This window comes from Vulpes lagopus, chromosome 17 (genome assembly GCF_018345385.1).
Source record: "Vulpes lagopus strain Blue_001 chromosome 17, ASM1834538v1, whole genome shotgun sequence".
Taxonomy (NCBI): domain Eukaryota; kingdom Metazoa; phylum Chordata; class Mammalia; order Carnivora; family Canidae; genus Vulpes; species Vulpes lagopus.
In genome coordinates, this window is record NC_054840.1 from 13,348,191 (window position 1) to 13,371,053 (window position 22,863).

Here is a 22,863-nt window from a genome sequence, read left to right on the forward strand (position 1 = left end):
ATTTGTCAGGTCTGCAGCAGAGGAAACCATTGATATTCAGTTAGAGGCCTGATGTTGACATGGCAACATCATAGTCAATGAACAATTTCTAGACCCTCATAGGTTTATCTTCTAAGTTGTATACACTCTATGTCAGATTACTGCTTTAAAAAAAATACATTCCACTGAAAAGTTTTTATTGGTCTTTTGGATAGAAACAGAAATTTATTTTCCAAGAAGCATGATCCCAACATTCTTCTGCAAGAACCAGTGCATGGCCTCCTCCTTGCTGATTCTGTTTGGCCACAGTACCCTGTGCTTCTTATCTATGATGCTGAAACGTAGCCTACCTAGAACCAAGTAGAAATCCAGGGTGTGAATATCCATGCTTGGGTCATATTTGATCCCCAGATCGATGTGTTCCTTATCTCCAAACCAAAGATTCCAGTATTGGAGAAGTTGTTTCTGTTAACTCATATAAAGGCCCCTTTAGACTTCCAGGATTTCCTCTTCCTTGACTCCATGGAATGTGTAGTAGACAGCAAACTTTTCATTTCTGTTGATCCTGTATCTGTCTTTGGAGAACACATGGATCTGGCCTGGGAGCTGTCCTGAACCTTGGTGGCCAGAGTCAGTCTGTCTCCAATTTCTCCCACCCCAAAGATGCTGAGGCAGAGCTTGTGGATGGGAAGCTCCCCCATGGGTTTCTCCTTTTTACCTAATCCTATACCATGATGAACAGGAAGAGCCACATTATTGCTTGTTAAGTATATTCAAACTATAGCTTTAATTCTTGCATTTATCTTTAAAAATGGCATAATATTGCCAAAGATAATTGAGAATAAAATGGCCCCTTGGTAATCTTTCAACATGAACAAAATACTCATTAGAAAACTACTATAAAGAAGGAATAGGGGTATAAAATTCCAAACATCCAATGGTCTGCATTTTAAGTGAAAGCTTTTTTTTTCCCTAAAGATTCTTATTTATTCAGGGAGAAGCAGAGACACAGGCAGAGGGAGAAGTAGGCTCCCTGCAGGGAGCCCGACGTGGGACTTGATCCCAAGACCTCAGCATCATGCCCCGAGAGGCAGATGCTCAAACACTGAGCCAACCAGGTGCCCCTAATGTGAAAGTTCTTAAAGAAATTCAGATTCCAGATTGTTTTGATGAAATATATATTATAAAATTATAAATAAAGTTTTATATCCCCCTACCCTACCCAAATCACAACTTGAACATAATAGTCTTTATATTAGTGGCTAACATCCCATAATCTTCTTTATAATCCACATTCTTTTCATTTTCTCAGACCAGAAACATCGACGCCTTAATTCTTAAAATTAATCTCTTTTTGAAACAGGCAAGATCCTCATGGTTGATTTTAAGCCCTGGCCCCATTCTCTGCTGAAGCTGTCAGAATTTTTAAAATTTTGAAAATATATAATTCAGCATTTCCAGACCCATAACGTTTGATTCATATCCTAATAGAAATCTCAGATTTAAGAAAAAAAAAAGGTGTACAAAGATAGAGTGGGAAGATTCTGAAGGTGATTTATAAGACTACAAATTGCATAGTACACCAGGCTGATTTGAAAAATCTGGATGTTAGACAACATATTTTGAAGGCTTTGCCCAGAGTCACTTTCTATAAAAATAAATTGAACTCTAATTCAATTCTGCAGGAAAGTAAAAATGAATCCACTGGAAGTTTCTAGAATAAGTTAACAACATCACACAACATTCAGGATTCAGGATTAGATCTTGAAGCAGATGTGACATTGACTTTCTTTTCACTTTTTATGATTAGCCTTAAGCCACAACTGAATGGATTTAATATGCAGGCCAGAACTAGATGCGTAAATGGCCCAATTGCCAGATCCCTAACTTCTCTCAGAAATTTTAAAAGAGCCTTAGAACAAAAACAAATCCTAGTAATTAAGCAGCTGAGGAGGGGACATTTTGATAAGGACATGTAAGCAACAAGGACATTAGACAAAATAGTTATGTTTTGCTGGCTAGGAATCTTATGGACTAAAATAAGGTTGATGACCAATAAAGCTGCTCCAAGAAGATACCGAGAATTTTATTTCTTATTTTTCTTTATTTTTAGATTTTACTCTGACTTAATGAATTGAATTAATCATTGTTAGGAATATATTTAAATATAATAGTAAAAGTCATATAATTGTGCGTTAAACTAAATAGGACTTCAGTTTTCCCTTATTCTCAAAATTGTGGGAGATAGAGGAGGTAATGTAATCAATATGGGAACATGGATTGTTTCCAACCTCAATCTCCCTCACAAGCAGATCATCTAGCAACTATTCATACACAAGATGCCATTTTGAAAATCCCAGAACCCAGGGATAAGGCTACAGCATCCTCCTGGACAACAATGACTGAGAAGGACTACCTTAGAAGGTTAAGAGAAGAGCAGCTGTATTTGGACCATATCATTCCTCCCCAGGCTGGCACAGCACTGCACTGAGAGGGCCCCCCTGGGCCTATGATTTCTCCAGTGGGAAAAGAGAGTCTAAGATGTATATTTAGGCCCCTGCATTGTGGGATGCTTCCTGGGAGGCCCACTGGGTCTTGCTTCATGGTGATCATGGGGGAAATCTGGGACTAGCGCACTGGGGATCAGATAGAGATGGAGAAGGTGGTGGGTGTTATAGCAATCAGTGCCCAGATGTTGGAGGACTAAGTTCTTGCTAGTAACTGTGTTCAAGCAGAGATCTTAGCCAGAGGTTCCCAGAAGTAAGATTGCTGGATCACATGATAGTTCTATTTTTAATTTTTTATAGCTACCATATTTCTTTTTAATTTTTATTTATTTATGATAGTCACAGAGAGAGAGAGAGAGAAGCAGAGACATAGGCAGAGGGAGAAGCAGGCTCCATGCACCGGGAGCCCGACGTGGGATTCGATCCCGGGTCTCCAGGATCGTGCCCTGGGGCAAAGGCAGGCGCCAAACCGCTGCGCCACCCAGGGATCCCCTATAGCTACTATATTATTTTATATTCCCACCAACAGTTAAACAGGTTCCAATTTATCCACAGCCTTGCCTACTCTTATTATCTTAAAAAATATTTTTAGGCTCACCATTGAAATTTATTCTCCTTCCCTCTACCCAGACCAGTGTAAGGGAATGCCTATCTTCTATTTTTTTTTTTTTTTTCCTGAAGGAAGGAAAACTTCCTACTTAGGGGAAGAGCCAATTATAATTCCCCTTCCCAGATTTTATATCTGAAGATTTCTTTTTGAAAGAAGCTTAGAAGAAGAAGGCATAGAGCTTTCTGCTCTAACTTTCCCCCATTATCTCAGTGATATAGACTCCTGGGGCTTTCTTAGGGAGTGGAGAGTCAAAAGGAAGGGTGGCTAGGCACCCTCCTTTCTTCTTTTACCTAGTAAACTGCTAACTTGAAACATACACGTGTATGTGAGGAATGGGATATTCAGCCATAAAAAGAGGAAATTCTTCCCTTCATGATAACTTAGGTTGACTTTGAAGCATTATGCTAAGTGAAATAAGTCAGACAGAGAAAGACAAATATAGTATGATTTCACTAACATATGGAATATAAAAAAGCTGAGCTTACAGAAACAGAGAGTAGATTGGTAATTTCCAGGCATACATGGTAAAGTGGGGGGAAACGGGTAAATTTGCTCAAAAGATATAAACTTAAGTTATAAAATAAATAAGTTCTGAGGTTTTAATGTATGTATGGTCATTATAGTTAACGATCATGTATTGTATATTTAAAATTGCTAAGAGACTAGATCTTAAAAGTTCTTAACATATACACACAAAAAGTAACTATGTCAGCTGATGGATGTATTAACTGAAGTTATAAGGGCAATCATTTCACAATATACACATATATCAAGCCATCACATTGTATACCTTAAACTTACACAATGATATATGTCAGTTATATATATCAACAAAGGTGGAAAAAATAAAATAATTGAGAAAAAAGACTGGAGATGGTCATTTCAAGGCAAGTTTAATCCACAGTACTTGTATTATGCATTAATTCTATTCTACAAATCATCCCATCATCTAAAATAGATGGTAACACTAGCTATTTCATCAGTTCTATACACAATGGGAAGAAAGGCAACAGAAGAAATTAAAGGTGCTTTCAAGTTTGCACAAAAATTTAAATCTCAATGGTAAGAAAATATAGTCACATGTGTATATCTAGTTATGGCCAACAAATAAAAGTATTAAGTTAGAATATGTAGTCTTTCTGCTGAAGGTCATATATCAAACTAAAATTCAGGAATTGTGTTACCATGGAAGAAGAGGAGAGAAAGAATTGGATGACTCTACATCCTGTGCTAAAAATACTTATCAAATGATTGTCAGCCTTTTTTTTTTTTTTAGTATAATATCTGCATTTGAAGTTTACAATATAGGCTGAATTGTATTGCCCACCAATATTTATATTTTGGAGTCCTAAGTCCCAGTACCTCAGAATGTAAATGTATTTAGGGATAAGATCTTTAAAGAGGTAATAAAGTTAAAAATCAATTTTTTTCAGGGTGGGCCTCTACTCTATCTGACTGATGTCCTTATAAGAAGCAGAGATTAGGACATAGATCTCTATCTCTATCTCTATCTATCTCTATCATCTCTATTTCTATATCTATATGCCTTCAGGGGAAAGATACAGCAAGAAGGCAACCATCTGCAAGCCAAGGAGAGAGGCCTTACCAAATCTGCCCACACTTTAATTTTTAACACGCTTTTAACACACTTTTAACCTCCAGAACTATATTGTTCAAATTCTTTTTCAAAGAAATAAGATATTTAGTGGTATTAAAAATTTATCAATTTTTGTAAAGTTGATTATTCTTTCAAATTGTTTTTGAACGTGTGATTGAATTACTTCTAATTTTCTGTATGCTTTATTGTTTTCACATTATAGTCTTTTGTTTCTTTTTAACGATCCCAAATTAGAAAGGCATATTGCAAACTGAAATGGCACAAAATTGATTTTTCTGCTGTAAATTACAGTTGTTTGTAAAGCATTCAGTTGCTTGTGGTGAATAAACCATCACACTCATCCTAACTAAAGCATTTGGACAATGCAGCTTCTGTTCTGCAATTGATGTTTTAGTGTTTCAACTTAGAAAGTTATCTGTGATTTCACACATTTCTGCTTCACAATCTTTCAGGAATGACAATTTTTACCAATATAGCTTTTGGAAGAACTCTTTCCTAAGATGTTAAAAATCTAACAAGGGTGATTGGGTGACGGGCACTGAGGGGGGCACTTGACGGGATGACACTGACTGTCATACTATACAGTGACAAATCGAACTTCAATAAAAAAGAAGCAAAAAAAAAAAAGAAAGCTGCTAAAAAGATTAAATTTTAAAGGACCTCATTACACACACACACACACACACACACTCACAAATAAATATATTTTCAGTTGAATTTCTGAGAAGAAATCTCTAATATTCTTTAGAAAATGTACAATCAAAATAATATAAGCCTCCTATTTCAAAATATTTCAGGAAAATATTTTAAAAATATGAATATTACTTTGAAACAAACGTTTCTTTTTTAAAAAGTTATGTATGTATGTATGTATGTATGTATGTATGTATTTATTTATTTATTTATAAAAGACACACAGAGAGAGAGGGAGAGACATAGGCAGAGAAAGAAGCAGGCTCCATGCAGGGAGCCTGATGTGGGACTTTATTTGGGGACTCCAAGATCACACCCAGGGCCGAAGGCAGACGCTCAACCACTGAGCCACCCAGGCATCCCCAAACAAATATGTTTCTACTAAAAAGAAGCTTTAAATGAATCACTTGGGATAAAAATATTCAAGAGCCACATTAAAATTCCTTCACTTTGATGATAAGGCAAGCTAAGAATACATGAGTTTATGATATAGAAAGCCAACTAATGAACTTGCCTCTAACCATTCAGATAGAGAGGGGGAATCTGTATATAATCTCTGCCAGTCAACCATAATTGAAAGATTTCTTATATTGTTTTTATATGCCATTTACTGTAAAGGTGTGAGGATTCTCTTCTTAAAGATTTATAAGACAACTATATTTAGAATTCAATTTTAAAGCCACTAGGTTAAGGTATTTTTCCCAGAGATAAGAAATTTATTTCTGTATAAAATAAAAAATCCATGAAAATGCATATATACTGCCTATAAGTGATAGCATCACATTTTTTTTTTTCTCTTCTTTCCTTTAAACTCCTAAAATGCATGGGCAGGGACACCTAGTTGGCTCAATTGGTTAAGCATCTGACTCTTGATTTTGACTCAAGTCTTGATATCGAGCCTTGTGTTGGACTCCTCACAGAGCCTGGAGTCAGCTTGAGATTCTCTCTTCCTCTCCTTCTGCCCCTCCCCCCAGCCCCTGCTCACATGCTCTCTAAATAAATAAATAAATACATAAATAAACAAATGAGTATCTTAAAAAAATATACAAAGTTAAAAGAGGTTTTGGTTGTGGTAGATATCTACTATGATCTTTTATGCATCATTTTAAAGTAGGTATTAGACACAAAATTATCAAAACAAAAGTGATTTTTAGAGTTTCCAAAGACTGAATAGATCATGGAACATGTTTATACTTTTATATTAGCTTCCATTATGGTAATTCTTTAAAGTTGCATACCATAATCATGAAAAATATTTATCCATATTACCATTCAAAAAATATATAATCAGAACCCAGTATACCAGGTATCCTCATGCTAGGGATAAAAAAGGATAAGGTAAATGACCTATACTCAAGAATTTCACAGTCTAGTGGGGAAGCCATTCTAATAAGCAGAATACAGTATTCATGGGCACCTGGGTGGCTTAGTCGGTGGAGTGTCAGACTCCTGATTTTGGCTCAGGTCATGATCTCAGAGTTTTGGGATCAGACTCTGTGTCAGGCTTTGCATTTGGCGGGAGGTCTGCTTGAGATTCTTTCCCTCCCTGTCTTTCCCACCCCTTGTGCTCTCTATCCCTCTAAAATAAATAAATAAATCTTTAAAAAATGCAGCATTCAGTATGAGAGGTGAAATGATCATTATATGTCTACAGCGAAGTTACGTACAGAGAGAAAATGGACAATATGTGTGGGGCAATAAATTAACTCATTAATCATTCAGCAAATATTTCTTAATCTTTTACTATGTGCCATATATTATTTCTATTTTTAAAAAATATCTTATTTTTTGGGATCCCTGGGTGGCACAGCGGTTTGGCGCCTGCCTTTGGCCCAGGGCGCGATCCTGGAGACCCAGGATCGAATCCCACGTCGGGCTCCCGGTGCATGGAGCCTGCTTCTCCCTCTGCCTGTGTCTCTGCCTCTCTCTATCTCTCTGTGACTATCATAAATAAATAAAAATTAAAAAAAAATTTAAAAAAATATCTTATTTTTAATTTTATTTTAGAGAAATAAAGAGAGCACACAAATGGGGGAAGTGCAGAGGGAGAGGACAATCTCAAGAAGACTCTGTGCTGAGCATGGAGATGATGTGGGGCTCAATCTCATAATCCTGAGATCATGACCTAAGCCAAAATTGAATCCAATGCTTAACTGACTGAGTCATCCAGGGCCCCCCCCAAACATTATTTTTATTGCTGGGGATATGGTGGTGAATGAAAATACCTTTACAAGGTCACTTCATCATGGGAGAAAGATGATAGACATACACAAGTAAGTTGTATGTCAGATTGTGGTAAGTGCTTCATGCCTGAAAGGACTTGAACTTGACAATCATCCAGTTGTAAGGAAGACTTGCTTATGTTAACTTGTCTGGGATCAGAAATCATGTCAGCTTTCATTCTCATTATCACAATGTGGAGAGAACAGAAGATAAAAAGTCAATGAAAATCATTGTTTTAGTATCATTCTTTTTCCAAATTTGTATCCAAGGTATGGAATACATGGTCAAGAATGACCACTAAGCAATTTCATAGTATGTTTGAATAAATTAGTATGTGGGAGGGTAAATGAAGCAAAGATTTGGCTACTGGGTAGTTCAGATAAGTAGAAATAAAATTTGGTATTAAAGGCTGAAATGAAGGGGAAAGATTTTAACCATTTTTAATTCTCCGCTCTTATATTATGTATAGAGAGTGCTATTTTTAACCTGTCATCCAGCTTCGAGATACTATAGGATGAGGTGGAATTAGTGGATATGGAGAAAAACTTTTATATTTCTCTATATGACAATAAGGAAAATTAAGCAGTGTTTTTTTTTTTTTTTTTTTTTTTTTTTGGTGTGTGTAGTGGGAATGAGAATTATGGAAAGAAATATAGAAAAAGAGGCCAGGTAAAGAAAAATAATTAAGGTCTTACTTTGAGATGGGTATTATAACGCCAACTCTTATATCCTCATGATACCTAAATAAACATCTGGTTTACTCTGTAAGACTTTTGTTAATGGATCTTTTACTGTACTGAGAAGGCTGAAGCAAAATAATTCCAGAAAATTCAATATGTGAGGTTTGCTATATAGTCAAATTGACCAGTAAATGCATATGAAATATTTCTGGAACAGTTCTGTCCTTGACTTTGGTCAATATGGCAAAGCAGTCAGGATAAGTGTGAAGGCTATGGAGCCAGACAATTTGTGTTCACATTCTTTCTTCAGCACTTACTGTGTGCATGCTAATTGACCTCAGTGTGCCTCAGTTTCTTGGTCTATAAAATGGAGAGTATAAGTGTATTCCATTGTGAGGATTAAACTAATATGTAGTTTATCAGTACAAATTTGTAATAGAGTTTAGCAATTTCAATTGTTAGTTATCACAATAGATAATATTTATAAAATGTTAAATCACTCTTATCTTGCCTCATTTGAAAAATGAAAGCTAAAATAAATTATGTACAGTAACATAATTATTAGAAAATTATCAGAATGTTTAAATTAAAAATTTCAGAATATTGAAATTTAAAAATGTAAGATGAGGTAATTTAAATAATATAACTACATTTTTATTTTTGATAGAACAAAAAGGTTATATCTGTCTAAATTGCTAGAAGAAGCCAAGGACAATTGAGTCTATGTTGTGTTTAGAGGATTGAGTATTTGAAATTGTCTGCACATTTCAAAGGCAGAGGTAACCATTAAAAGTATGCTGTTGCTTTTTAAAACTTTGTAATCACACTAAACCTTTATGATCAAATAATGTTTTTGTGAACCTAATAATTTCTAAAATGTAGTTGTAAGGTCATGTGGAGGTTTGACACCATTATTAGCTCCCATTGTTAAAAGTGAAGCATCTTCATTAGTTAGGGATTGCATTTCTTTACTGCAAGTAAAAGAACACATAACTAAAAAATAGCTTACACAAAGTTTGCATTTTTCTTACATAAAAGAATTCCAGAAGCAAATAGCCCAGGACAAATATAGTAGTTGTTTTTTCCATAAAATGCCCTCACTGTTCCCCATGCCTGGTTATCTGTACCATATGGTTTATAACCTGGTAGCAACAAATGGCATTTCTACATCCAGTATCATGACAATGTTCTAAGAAGGGTAGAAGAAAGAAAGGGAAAAGGACAAACTACATGTTTCAATTTTTAAAGGTGTTTTCTGCAAATCAGTATCAGTAATTCTCACTTATATTTATTGGCCAGAAAAGTAAATACAGTTAATAGGTAAGTTTTCTAAGAGAGAAGGGGAGAACTGATGTTTTCTGCATAGTTAGTAGTGTCTACCGTCTAAATAAAAATACACATCCAGATTCAAAATAATAGCCACTTTTTATTTTATATAATTTTTAAAAATTGATGCTATTTCCATCAATTGCTTATTCTGAAAAATATCCAATAAAATAATTGGGTTTAACAATTTGAATATATGGGATAATTATAATGTAATAATAATAAATGTTTTCTTTAAATTTAACAGACTAAGGAAAAATCATGAACAGTGATCTCAGACATAGATATCATGTGCTGTATATAGTAACTAAAATAAATATCTATTGGGATTACATAGTGTAAATGTTTCAAAACATGTTATATGGCTAAATCTTGATAGCCTTTGGGCATAAATAAATTTAAATCCCATATAATTTTTAATCTACCTTTCTGTTTCTAATAAACAAAAGCGGCAAAATTAGCAAATATTTTAAGATAATCATAAAGGATATGAAACATCATAAACCTGCCTGATGACCTTGAGATATTAGATATTAAATACTTCATGATGAATTAGGAGACACTTAATACATATTAATATATTCATTCGGCACATATATATTTTTGCAAGTAGGTATACCCTATGCACAGTGTAATTGTAGTATTGAGAATCTACGACTCAGTGTTTTCAAATGTTTTCTATAATTAACTAACTGTCTTGTGGTTGATCAAAAGAAAAAGATTTGAAGTTCTTTTTTTGAAAATATTTTTATCTTGTTTTATTAAAAAGCTATCTTTGAACTATCAGCCCTAAGCTTTGTATAATTATCTTGATGATGTGAGGAGGCTCAAGAAGAGTGTAAGTCACAAGAAGTGCTACAGACCTAAAAAGAAGATGAAATCAAGTGAGTGGATAAAATATCCTTTCTTAGGTGGGATCTGAGAAGGGATGTACTTCACAAATATTCCTTTTAGTTTGAGAGCAATTCAAAAAAGGAAAGAGTCAAGAGCACCATTGCTTCAAAAGCTGACCTAAAATAGCTTTTCAATGGCTACAGGAAAGTATTTTCACTGGGAGAAGCAAAGGCTGCAATAATGACATGATTTTAACCTAGATCTGGTTCATATCACTGCCACCTTCTGAAATGGACAAGCTTCTAGTTCAAATGGTTACATCAGGACAAAATGTAAAGGTTGTACGCATCATTCAAAATTCTGTGTTTGAACTTCATTTGGTCGAAATAAATTGTGCTTAATTCTTAATTCTTGTGTCAAGCCAGGATACATGTGTTGATTGATCTATCATCAAGTTACAGATTTTCTGAGCAGTAATTTATTTTCCCCACCTATAAAATGGCTTACAGGAAAAACAAACCAAGGAAAATTCATCTTCTACAAAAGAATGCCATAATTAAGGTTATAAAGTGAAATATTACACTTTTTACATGAGATATAAGAATCCCCAAAAGTTGGGGGGAAAATAATAGGATTTTACTGGACAATTGATTTATTATTTTCTAAGTTATTATTGTTGTTATCAATTCTACAATCATGCCCATGTTCAGTGATTTTTCTCCAGGGATAATTGATCCAATATTATTTATCTGATCAGCTTGTATTGATCTAACAAATGGCATGATTTAAAATATTTTGACCAGTTGGGACACCTGGGTGGCTTAATGGTTAAACGTCTGCCTTTGGCTCAGGGTGTGATCCCAGTGTCCTGGGATCGAGTCTGAAATTGGGTTCCCCCTGTAGGGAGCCTGCCTATGTCCCTGCTTCTGTCTCTCTGTCTCTCATGAATAAATAAATAAAATTTTTATTTTTATTTTTTTTTAAATTTTTATTTATTTATGATAGTCACAGAGAGAGAGAGAGAGGGAGAGAGAGGGAGAGAGAGGCAGAGGCATAGGCAGAGGGAGAAGCAGGCTCCATGCATCGGGAGCCTGACGTGGGATTCGATCCCGGGTCTCCAGGATCACGCCCTGGGCCAAAGGCAGGCGCTAAACCGCTGCGCCACCCAGGGATCCCCAATAAATAAAATTTTTAAAAAATAAAGATTTCTTCATCAGCCAGTAGGGGCCTTATTTCATATAAATATACATATAATACATATTAATATATGTACCATATTTATATACAAAATATATTTTATATGTTTTATTAATATATATTTTTATTATATATTTTTTCCTACAAAAAATTTTAACTTTTCAGTTAATGTTAATTTCTACCTTCTATCATCGGGTAAAAAATAGGTATTCCCTAAGAAACATATATTTTTGGTGTTTTTGTGATTAATTGGTTTGGTAAATTTATCAAACTATCATCATTTCAAACATAATCATGTTTTAATTTTGCTTTAGTTGGAAACATGGATTAATGATTAAAGACAATCAGTTTGTAATATCAGATTGATATCAGTGAATTATTCTAATTATTAACATTAAACCTGAAATCACTAATATATGTCAAACACAATATTATGTCATAAATCCACAACAGTATTCCTTTCCATAAAGATAATACTACCAATCACAATTAAAATAAATAAATCAGTCATAGATATTATTTATTACAAAAAGCATTGAATGTACTTAGGTATTTATTTTTAAATGATTTCTAAAAAATATTTTATTTATTTATTCATGAGAGACAGAGAGAGGCAGAGAGAAAAGCAGGCTCCATGCAGGGAGCCGACGTAGCACTCGATCCCAGGTCTTCAGGATCATGCCCTGGGCTGAAGGTGGCACCACTGAGCCACCCAGGCTGCTCTATTTTTAAATTATTTTTATCACTGTGGAATACACTGTAAGGTCTGCTGTTTTTATATGAGAAAGACCAAGAAATATACATATGGACTATTATTTGCAGCAATATTCAAGTAGCTTCAAGTTGTATACTCCTATTTATACAGATATATTGTAATATTTTGCAATAAAGCAGAGAGAGGAAATAACTAGAAGAAATAAATGATAGATTAATGAAACCACATCAACTACTGACAGAAAAACATAAGTAGGGAAATTAAGGATAGTTTTGGTTGCTTGTTTTGGTTTGCTTTAGTAAGTGATTTGGATCTTTATTTAGTATAATAACAAACCATCTTTATATAAAATAGGATGCAAAATTTGTATAAAACTTTAAAGTGTGAGATTTTAGGGAAATTCCTTATTTAAAAAGATATTATTGGTTATAATTCACTAGATTCTTGAGGGACATGTTTATTTCAAACTGTTAGTTTTGAGAGGGAGAAAGAATCAAGTGAAAAATACAAGTTATCTTAATATGCAGTATAACTGATGTGAAAATGTAACATACTGGTAGGAGTACTAAAGGTATATATTTCATAGGTTTGAGGAAGGAATGAGGAGATGACTGTGAATGGAGAATGCTTAAAATTTATAAAGAAAACAGACATATGCTTTGGTGTTTTATAGCCATAGCTGGTAAATGCGCTCACACTCACCAAAAGCTTGCCATCTGCCATTCTGGATGCATAGTTTTGTGAATTCAATTAAAAGACAAGAACTGAGATAGTTATATTATCTTTACTTTTTAAAAACTCTTAGAGAAAACATAAAATCTACATGATCTGGATGACAGGATGCTGTGAGAATAGCAGTGTAAGACATTAGTCTTTGAGTTCCATTAATGTATGAATAGAAGTAGAGGAAAATATGGAGCAAATTCCAGGTGAAGTAAAAGTCTTAGAGACATGAAGGAGAAAGGAACTATACATACGAGAAAGGTATGAACAGACCTGTAGAACTAAGACAAAAGATCATTTATTACGTGGTAGCAGGAGAAAAGGATGGATTAATAAAATTAACAGGGTGTTGAAGGTTTGAAAGCCAAGATCATGAACTTTAATGCTGTCAATCCAATATAACTCGATGAAATAAGGTTTTATTAGGATTTTTCTGGCAAATGACAGATTGCTTCATAGAGAAATGGACACCATTTAAAGAAATTTCAATATTATGAAAGTGGTAAATAAAAAAATACAAATAATAAAAAAATATAATGAAAGTGGGGCAATATGGAGTATATAAGGGTATCTTGGTTATGCAAAAGTATTGGATTTTATCTAGAAAGAAGTGAAGTATAATTTGCATTTTAGAAACTTCACTTTGCAGTGTGGATAATACATGGAAAGAACACATGGTTAGAGGTAGCAGATAAATTGGGAGAATTCTGCTTAATTTGAAGAAGAAATAATCATGTTGGAGAGAAAACAATAGATTCAATAAACATTTCAGAGTTTGAATTGTCAGTATTTAATGATGAATTGAAAATGAGACTGTTGATGGAGAAGATGGAGATAAAGGAGAATCATTGCTTTCTGGAGTAAGCAAATGGAAACAGAGTGCAATTCTGAAATGTACCAAATAATTGGCTAGAGAAGTGAGAGGTTTTATGGTAGTAAGGGGTGGCAATGAGTGACAGGTTCAGTTTAGAACAAATTCATTCTGTTATTTATGACCATCTAGATGGAGGATTGATGGCTGTCTATGATTTTATATATTTGTGGTCTGAGGTTGAGGAAATATTTAATATTTTCAGGGTTTGGGAGGATAATGTTAAAGAGAGTGAGGATTTGAAGGCTGAGAGAAAGGACTAAAACAAGGAAACTGTAGTATAAAAGGAAGAAAGAAAGAAAGAAAGAAAGAAAGAAAGAAAGAAAGAAAGAAAGAAAGAAAGAAAGAAAGAAGAAAGAAAGAAAGAAAGAGAAAGAAAGAAGAAAGAAAGAAAGAAGAAAGAAAGAAGAAAGAAAGAAAGAAGAAAGAAAGAAAGAAGAAAGAAAGAAAGAAGAAAGAAAGAAAGAAAGAAAACAGAGAACTTACCAAATTTAAAACCGAAAAACAAATTATCCAATTAAAAATGGGCAGAAGATATGAGTAGACATTTTAAAAAAATACAAATGGCCAGCAGTCACGTGAAAAGATGCTCAACATCACTCATCATCAGGGAAATACAAATCAAAACTACAGTGAGATATTACCTTCCTCCTGTCAGAATAGCTAAAATCAGCAGCACAAGAAAACATGTGTTGGTGAGGTTGTAGAGGGGAACCCTCTAACACTGTTGGTGGGAATATAAACTGATGTAGCGGCTGTGGAAAACACTCATAGGTGGAATTTAAGAAACAAAACAGAAGATCACAGGGGAAGAGAGGAAAAAATAAAATAAGATGAAATCAGAGAGGAGACAAACCAAAGGAGACTCTTAATCATAGGAAAAAAAACTGAGTTGCTGGAGGGGAAGTGGGTTGGGGGATGGGGTAACTAGGTGATGGGCGTTAAGGAGGATGTATGATGTAAAGAGCACTAATACTATCTAAGACTGGTGAATCACTGACCTCTAACTCTGAAACCAATAATATATGTTAATTAATTGAATAACAAAAGTATGGAAGTATATATGTATATATTATATAATAATATATAATATATATATAATTATATATATATAATATTACTCAGCCATAAAAAGAGTGAAATCTTGCCATTTGCAACAATATGGATGAAGCTAGAGAGCACTAGGCTAAGTGAAGTAAGTCAGTCAGGGAAAGACAAACACCATATGACTTCACTTACGTGGAATTTAAGAAACAAAACAAATGCATGTAGGGGAAAAAAAACACCAAAGAGGAAACCCAAGAAACAGACTCTTAACTCTAGAGAAAAAACTGCCAGTTAACAGAGGGGAGGGGAAATGGGTAAATAGGTGATGCTTATTAAGGAAGGCACTTGCTGTGATGAGCACTAGGTATTGTATGTAAGTGTTGAATCACTAAATTCTGCATCAGAAACTAATACTATGTTGCATGTTAGCAAACTGAAATTTAAATAAAAACTTGGGGAAAAAAGCAAAATGAAAAGACTAGCTCCAGATTGGGAGAAAATATTTGCAAAAGATATATATCTCATACAGGACTATGATCCAAAAATACATAGAGAACTTTTAAAACTCAATGAATCAACAACAGAAGTATTTAATAATTGCCCAAATTCTGAACAGATACCTTCTCAAAGAAGATACACAGATAGCAAGAAAGCCCATGAAAAGATGCTTCACATTTGTCATAAGGAAGTGCAAATTCAAACAATAATGAGAAACCACTGCACAACTATTAGAATGGGCAAATATGACAACACCAAACAATGAGGATGTGGAGTACAGGAATTCTCATTCACTGTTGGTGAGAAAGCCCAATGGTACAGCCACTTTGGACGATGGTTTGGTGTTTTCTTACATAACTAAACATACTCTTACTATACGAACCAGCAATCAAGCTCTTTGGAATTTACTCAAAAGAGATTTATGGTCTATGTCATCATGCCCACAGATATTTATAGCAGTTTTATTCGTAATTACTAATGCATGGAAGCGACTAAGATGTCCTTGTGGATGTGAATGGTTAAAAAAACAATGGTATATACAGACAAGTGGATATTTTTAGCCCTGAAAATACATGAAAGAAACTTACATACATATTATTAATTGAAAGAAGTCAATTTAAAAAAGCTACATGCTGGGCAACCTGGGTGGTTTAGTGCCGCCTTTAGCCCAGGGAGCGATCCTGGAGACCTGGGATTGAGTCCCATGTCAGGCTCCCTGCATGGAGCCTGCTTCTCCCTCTGCCTGTGTCTCTGCCTCTCTCTCTCTCTCTCTCTGCCTCTCATGAAGAAATAAATAAAATCTTTAAAAAAAGCTACATGCTATATGACTCCAATTATATGACATTCTAGAAAAGGCAAAACTATGGAGGCAATAAAAAGTCCAATGATTACTAGGAGTTAGAGAGGGAAAAGAGGAACAAGTAGAGCACAGAATATTTTGTGGCAGTGAAATTATTCTGTATAATAGTACCATGGTGGGTATATGTCATTATACATTTGTCAAAACCCAAAGAATGTACGACATCAGAGTGAATTCCAATGTAAACTGTAGGCTTTGAGTGATGATGTGTTAATGTAGGATCATTGAATATGACACATATACCACTCTCATGCTAAATGTCAATAGTAGGGGAAGTTGTATGTGGTGAGTGGGGAGTTCAGGAAGCATATGCAGACCCTCTATACTTTATGTTCAATTTTGTTGTGAACCTAAATACTGCTTTATGAAATTAAGTTCATTAATTTAAACTCACACACATACCTCATGTGATACTGGTAAGTTTTATATTCCTTATGTATTTGCTTGTTTATGACAACATTGTTCCAAAAAGAAAGAATGTTCAGTGACTTCTAAGGATTTGTGAATCTATATCTATACTTACATCACATAAGATAAGGGGAAAAAAAACCAGAAAAGCTAGGGTAAGGACAGAGATTAGTCAATAATGAATTGAAGATATCCATGGCATTTCCCTTCATACTTCAATGACCATGAATTCGGATTCAAGTTTGCTAGAAATTCCTGTAAAAAAAATGTATTCTGATCATTTACACATTTGACAGTGATCATAAGTTTAAATATTCTCTTGGAGGAAGAACAGTTATTTTTTTTTCCAGAACAGTTTATTATCATTTAAAAAGTCCTGGCTGGCATCGTTTTGGCACAGCTGTAAGGGGGCTTGGCTTCCTGGGCCAATCTTTTAGGATTTTTTCCTATACAGACTGATAAGGAATTTCACAGAAGTAATTCTGCAGAAGTGGTGGGGTGGAGAGAGCAAATTCAATCCAGTTACTCTTTGCTGATTTTATTTAACTCAGTGGCGGAACATAATGTATCCTATATTAAGGACTCCATATACAGATCTGACAATGAAACAAATATGTACTCAACCAATGTTTCCAGTGTAATTCTCTGTTGAACACAAAATAACTCTGCATATAGTCATCCAGGCATTCAGAGAAGATGAATGACTTTAGCTTGTCTTAAGCTTCTACACCCTAGGTTGCATATGCATGCTGTCCATCAGGGAGGAATTCACACAGTGAGACATGGAAAGAGGAGAGGAGACTAGGGCACAAGAGATCAGCATGCTCCAAGCTGAAATGTTTTTAGAATTCCTTGAATTTTTTTGTGACCTTGTATGCCTTTTGTGTTTATAACAAATTTAAAAAGTACTTTAAATTATAAAACACGCAATTTTACATGCAAAAATTTACATCAGAAATAGATTTGAGTCCATATTGCCAATTCACTTACTTTGAATATACATATATAAATGGTGGCAAGCAAATAAGATATGCCATAATGCATATATAAGTATTCTGTGAAGAAATATTTAAATGCTTAATTGTAACCTCCCATTTCATTTAATACAAGGAAACAGAATTTGTCTTTGATGTATATTTTCAATTCATTTCTCAACTTTACTATCTTTCTGGGTAGCTTGAACACAAATAAGGATAAATAAATCACTTCTGCCTTGAGAAACACACACAATTATAGTATTTTAAGAATTGGAAATATTAGAACATCATAAACTTGATAATGTATAGCTCAGTCTTGTTAATGGCATACCACTACTGCATGATATTATTCAGTGAGTACAGATTTTAAGCTCAAATGCCAACACGGTTCAAAAAGATAGCCTAACTGGCAAATTTGGACAGCTGAGACCTGTGGTGAAAAATTAAAAAATGCCATCAATCATTGGTGTCCTGCAAAAAACCATGAATCTGAGTTATGCATATCTCCTGATTTCTGGAGAAATGCTAACTGATTCCATTTATGTTCTGAAATCTATGTATACACAAGAAGTTTTACAAATTTCAGAAGTAAATTATTCTTTGCATTTCCATCAACAGCGCACAAGGTTCCTTTTCCTCAAAGTCTTTGATAGGTACTGGATAAAAATAGAATATTATTCAATCATAAAAAGGATGACATCTTGCTATTTGCAACAACATAGGTGGATCTCAACAATATAATGCTAAGGAAAACAAGTCAGATAGAGAAAGACACCACATGATGTCACTCATTTGTGGAACTTAAGAAATAAAATAAGTGAACAAAGGAAAAAAATGAGACAAACCAAAAACCAGACTGTTAACTATAAAGAGCAAACAGATGGTTACCTGAGGGGAGGTGAGTAAGGCATGAGTGAAATAGGTGAAGGGAATTAAGAGTACACTTATCTTGTTGTGCACTAATATGTGGAACTGTTGGATCACTATATTTGTACACTTGAAACTAAGATATTATATGCTAATTACAATGGAATTAAAGTTTTAAACAAGGTAAATTATTTTTATAAGCAAGTAAAGTTTTAGTGTTGGCATAATTATAAGTTGAAAAACATACTGAAAATGTAGATTACATGTCAATAACTAAATAATTTTTCTTTCTCTTTCAATAATATTTACATATTTAATTTTTATATGATATCTCATTGTTGAAAATACTGACAAACAGATCTGTAGATTAAAAAATGCAGGAACGCCTGAATGGTTCAGCAGTTGAGCATCTGTCTTCTGCTCAAGGCATGATCCTAGACACCCGGGATCAAGTCCCACATCAGGCTCCCTGCATGGAGTCTGCTTCTCCCTCTGCCTGTGTCTCTGCCTCTCTCTCTCTGTGTCTCTTATGAATAAATAAAATCTTTAAAAAAAAATGGAGATCCATCAAAAAGATAAATGTTAAAATTTTGGTGAATTCTCTTCATGATATTTTATTTGAATACATGCAAGTAATAAAAAATTAGGGTAGCATTGCATTAATAGTCCTATGATCTGTCTTATATTATAATGTCACAATTTTTATACCATTGAAGTCTTTGAATATTTAATTTTAAATAGCAATATGATATGCATCATATAATTACATCATAGTTAATGAAGCAAAATTACAGGCAAGAGGTATGTGAAATGCTCTTAATTTTTTTATTATTATGAGAAATGTAATCTAACTAAAAAATCCAAATACATTTACTACCAGAAAATATTCCACCGTTCTACAAAAGTTTCTATCTTTGCACAGACCTAGCAAATGTAAGTATTAGTAGTAAAAAAAAAATTGTCAATGCGATCAATGAAAATCACATGAAATCTCTATTCTTTATTGTTTCTTATTGAGCAAAGCATATTTTACTGTTTGTTGACAATTTGTATTCTCCTATCAATAATTTTTAAATTATTTTTTGTTTATTTATATAATAGGAAGAAAGTGATTGTTATAAAATTTCAAAGACTCATACATTAAGAATAATAATCCTTCTCCAGCATACTTGTTGCAATTATTTTCCAATTTTTTCTCTCTTTAATACTATTTATTAAAGGAATATATGGAAAACTATAAATGCCCAATATTCATATATCTATGCAATTTTGCAAACTATGGTAATATTGGAAACAAGACAAAGCTTAAACACCTATTTGTATATGCCTTAGATATATAATTATCTTCCTACATAGTCTCACTTTATATGAAATTCTATTTCTTGTGTCAACCTGAGAACAGAAAGTCTTTAAATTCTTCTCTCTAGGTAAAGTAGATAAAATGATTGGCTTAATAAAAATGTAGCAAACTAAGGAAAGTTAGGCAAAATAACATGTTTCAGATTTGACTATATAATGAAACTGCCAAATAAAAATATGACATAAAGATTTCTTTAAAAAATCATTCTGTCACTCCCTTAAAGATTATTAAATGTGTGCTGTTGTATTCTGTAAATGCTTTGTATCAAGAATATATCTTAATTCTAGTCCTAATTGATATACTTGTATAATTGAATATTAAATTGGATGATAATAAAAGTAGCTCCATTAGTGTTTGGAAAGAAGAATTTTAAATGATCTTTACTTCCAAGAAGGAGAGAAGAAAATGACTTTAGGACTAAAGACCACCTTTAGCTGGTCCCAGAGGAATGAGCATATATCAGTGTTTATGGAATAATACAATTATGTGGCAAGAATGTATTCTTGTTATTGTGGATTTGCAGTTGAGAACTGGACAGTTAGATGATTAATTGAAACAGTGTAATGTTAGGTATGACCATAATATAAATCAGAGTTTTATTTATTTCTTTTTAAATCAGAGTTTTAAATGGGCACGTCTTGTTTATTTTATTAAAATATGTGCATCAAAATCATCCAAAATATAAGAATGCATCACTGAGATGGATTTTTTAAAATACTCTATGAGACATTTCCATGGTATCCAACTTAAGCTTAAATCACATTAAAAAGCTTAACCTTGCCTCTTATGGATTGTGTTTTTGATAATGAGCAAGAGTGGCTAAATAAGCAATTAAGATGGTGTATACTATACAAGAACGTGGGATTCCTGGGAAGAGAAAGATTAAGTGATTAGTTATTGCCATTCCACTTCCATCCATATAAAAAAGTGTACTGTTGTTTAATTAACTAGTCCAAATTATTTTGTAATAATCTGAGCCGTAATGTTTGCTTACTCTCGTTTTTTGAAAAGATTTTATTTATTTATTCATGAGAGACACACAGAGAGAGGCAGAGACATAGGCAGAAGGAGAAACAGGCTCCATGCAGGGAGCCCAATGAAGGACTCAATTCTAGGACCCCGGGATCATGACCTGAGCCAAAGGCAGATGCTCAACCACTGAGCCCCCCGGGCATCCCTGCTTAATTGCATTTTGAGATTCAAAATACTTGATAAATGTTAACACCTTATTTAACTTTGAATCATATTAGTTTCAATGTAATCAATAGGTCTTATTTAAAACATAAAATTCTTCAGGAAAAAAAATAATAAATATTGAAACAAATTGAGGAGATCCCTGACCTTTTTATATCTTATATATCTAACCATAGAATATTAGTGAATAAATTGTCATTAAAGAAAGCAAGAATGGATCACTGATACATCACTTAAATGAAAACATTTTATGGGTGATTAATTATTAATGATTAAAACCAACATGATCATATAAATGATATCCCAATGGGATGATTTAATTTAACATTGAGTGATAATGAAATAGAATAAGGTAAATTAGAATCAAGTAGATATAAATTAGGATCTAAAAATTAAAGGTCAAAGATATTTAAAAAATTGTCAACATTATTTACATGAAACATTCCTGGAACTATCTCATTCAAACTAGCTAAAGGAAGAAATAAACATGTAGTTGCAGAATTGATCATAATTGGTAGGAGTTAAAATCAAAGAAATGTTTCGTAGGGAAGAATGAGAGCAATACATGGCACCTGACACATTACAGGAGTTTAATAAATGGTAAGTAAAGTTTAAGACTAAAATTTGAGGTGGATAAATGCAGATCAAAACTTCATCTGCTTCTGATAGATGTTTATTGAGTGTCAGATTTAAAATAGCTACTCAAAAAATGAGATATTTTAATCAATTAATCGACACCTAATTTGATATTTATATCTTGCTAAGTACAAATTAAGCACCTGTATATGTTCCTGAAGGTTAATACATTCATATGAATGCAGTTACAATTTTAGTATTTATAAAGTTCTAAGTTAATTAAATGGTACAAAGAATAATTTCTTGCATACATTTAAATGTATCTTTCTGTGTATTGTTATGAGTCTTTTTTATTTACCCATTATTTTTTAAAAGCCATTTCCTCTAGGTATATTTGCATAATAAATATATAATACAATCACATTTAATGTAAAAATCATAAAACCTAAATTAGAAGTTGCTCTACATTCAGTGTAAAAACAAGAAAAATGGACTGAAAAAATTCTCATTTAAATAGTGAGAAAATTAAAATTTGAAATGGAGTATTGTACTTCATTTAAAACATCCATACTAAAGGATAATGAGTCCAAATGTGCATAAATACACAATTTTATTTATCCATGACTCTCAAATATACTATTATCAATATTTTAGAATTACCAGAAGCCATATAACTTTGCTTTGAGTAGCAGTCTTATGGATAAAAAGTGTGATTAAAGTCATGAAATCGCAGAGTAGCAAAGCTAAATGACCTGAATAAATTTTAAATGAGATACAGAGTAAATTACAGAAACAATCCAAGTGGCCATTGACTTATGAATGGATAAAGAAATGGTGTATAGATATATACAATGGGATATTACTCATCCATAAAAAAGAATGAAATCTTGTCATTTGCAATGACATGAATGGAACTAGAGAGTATTAAGCTAAGTGAAATAAATCAGTGAAAGACAAATACCATATGATTTCCCTCATATGTGGAATTTAAGAAACAAAACAAATGAGGAAAGGGACAAGAAAGAAAAAAGAGAGACAGGGGGAGTCAAACCAAGAAATAGAATCTTAATTATAGAGAACAAGCTGCCAGAGGGGAAGTGG

The 22,863-nt window shown here is 33.3% G+C and overlaps 1 pseudogene; it reads right to left on the bottom strand.

Annotated features, from left to right (window-relative positions):
• Positions 1 to 204: 204 nt before the first annotated feature.
• LOC121477617 overlaps positions 205 to 22,863 on the bottom strand; it is a 33,350-nt pseudogene continuing 10,691 nt past the window's right edge.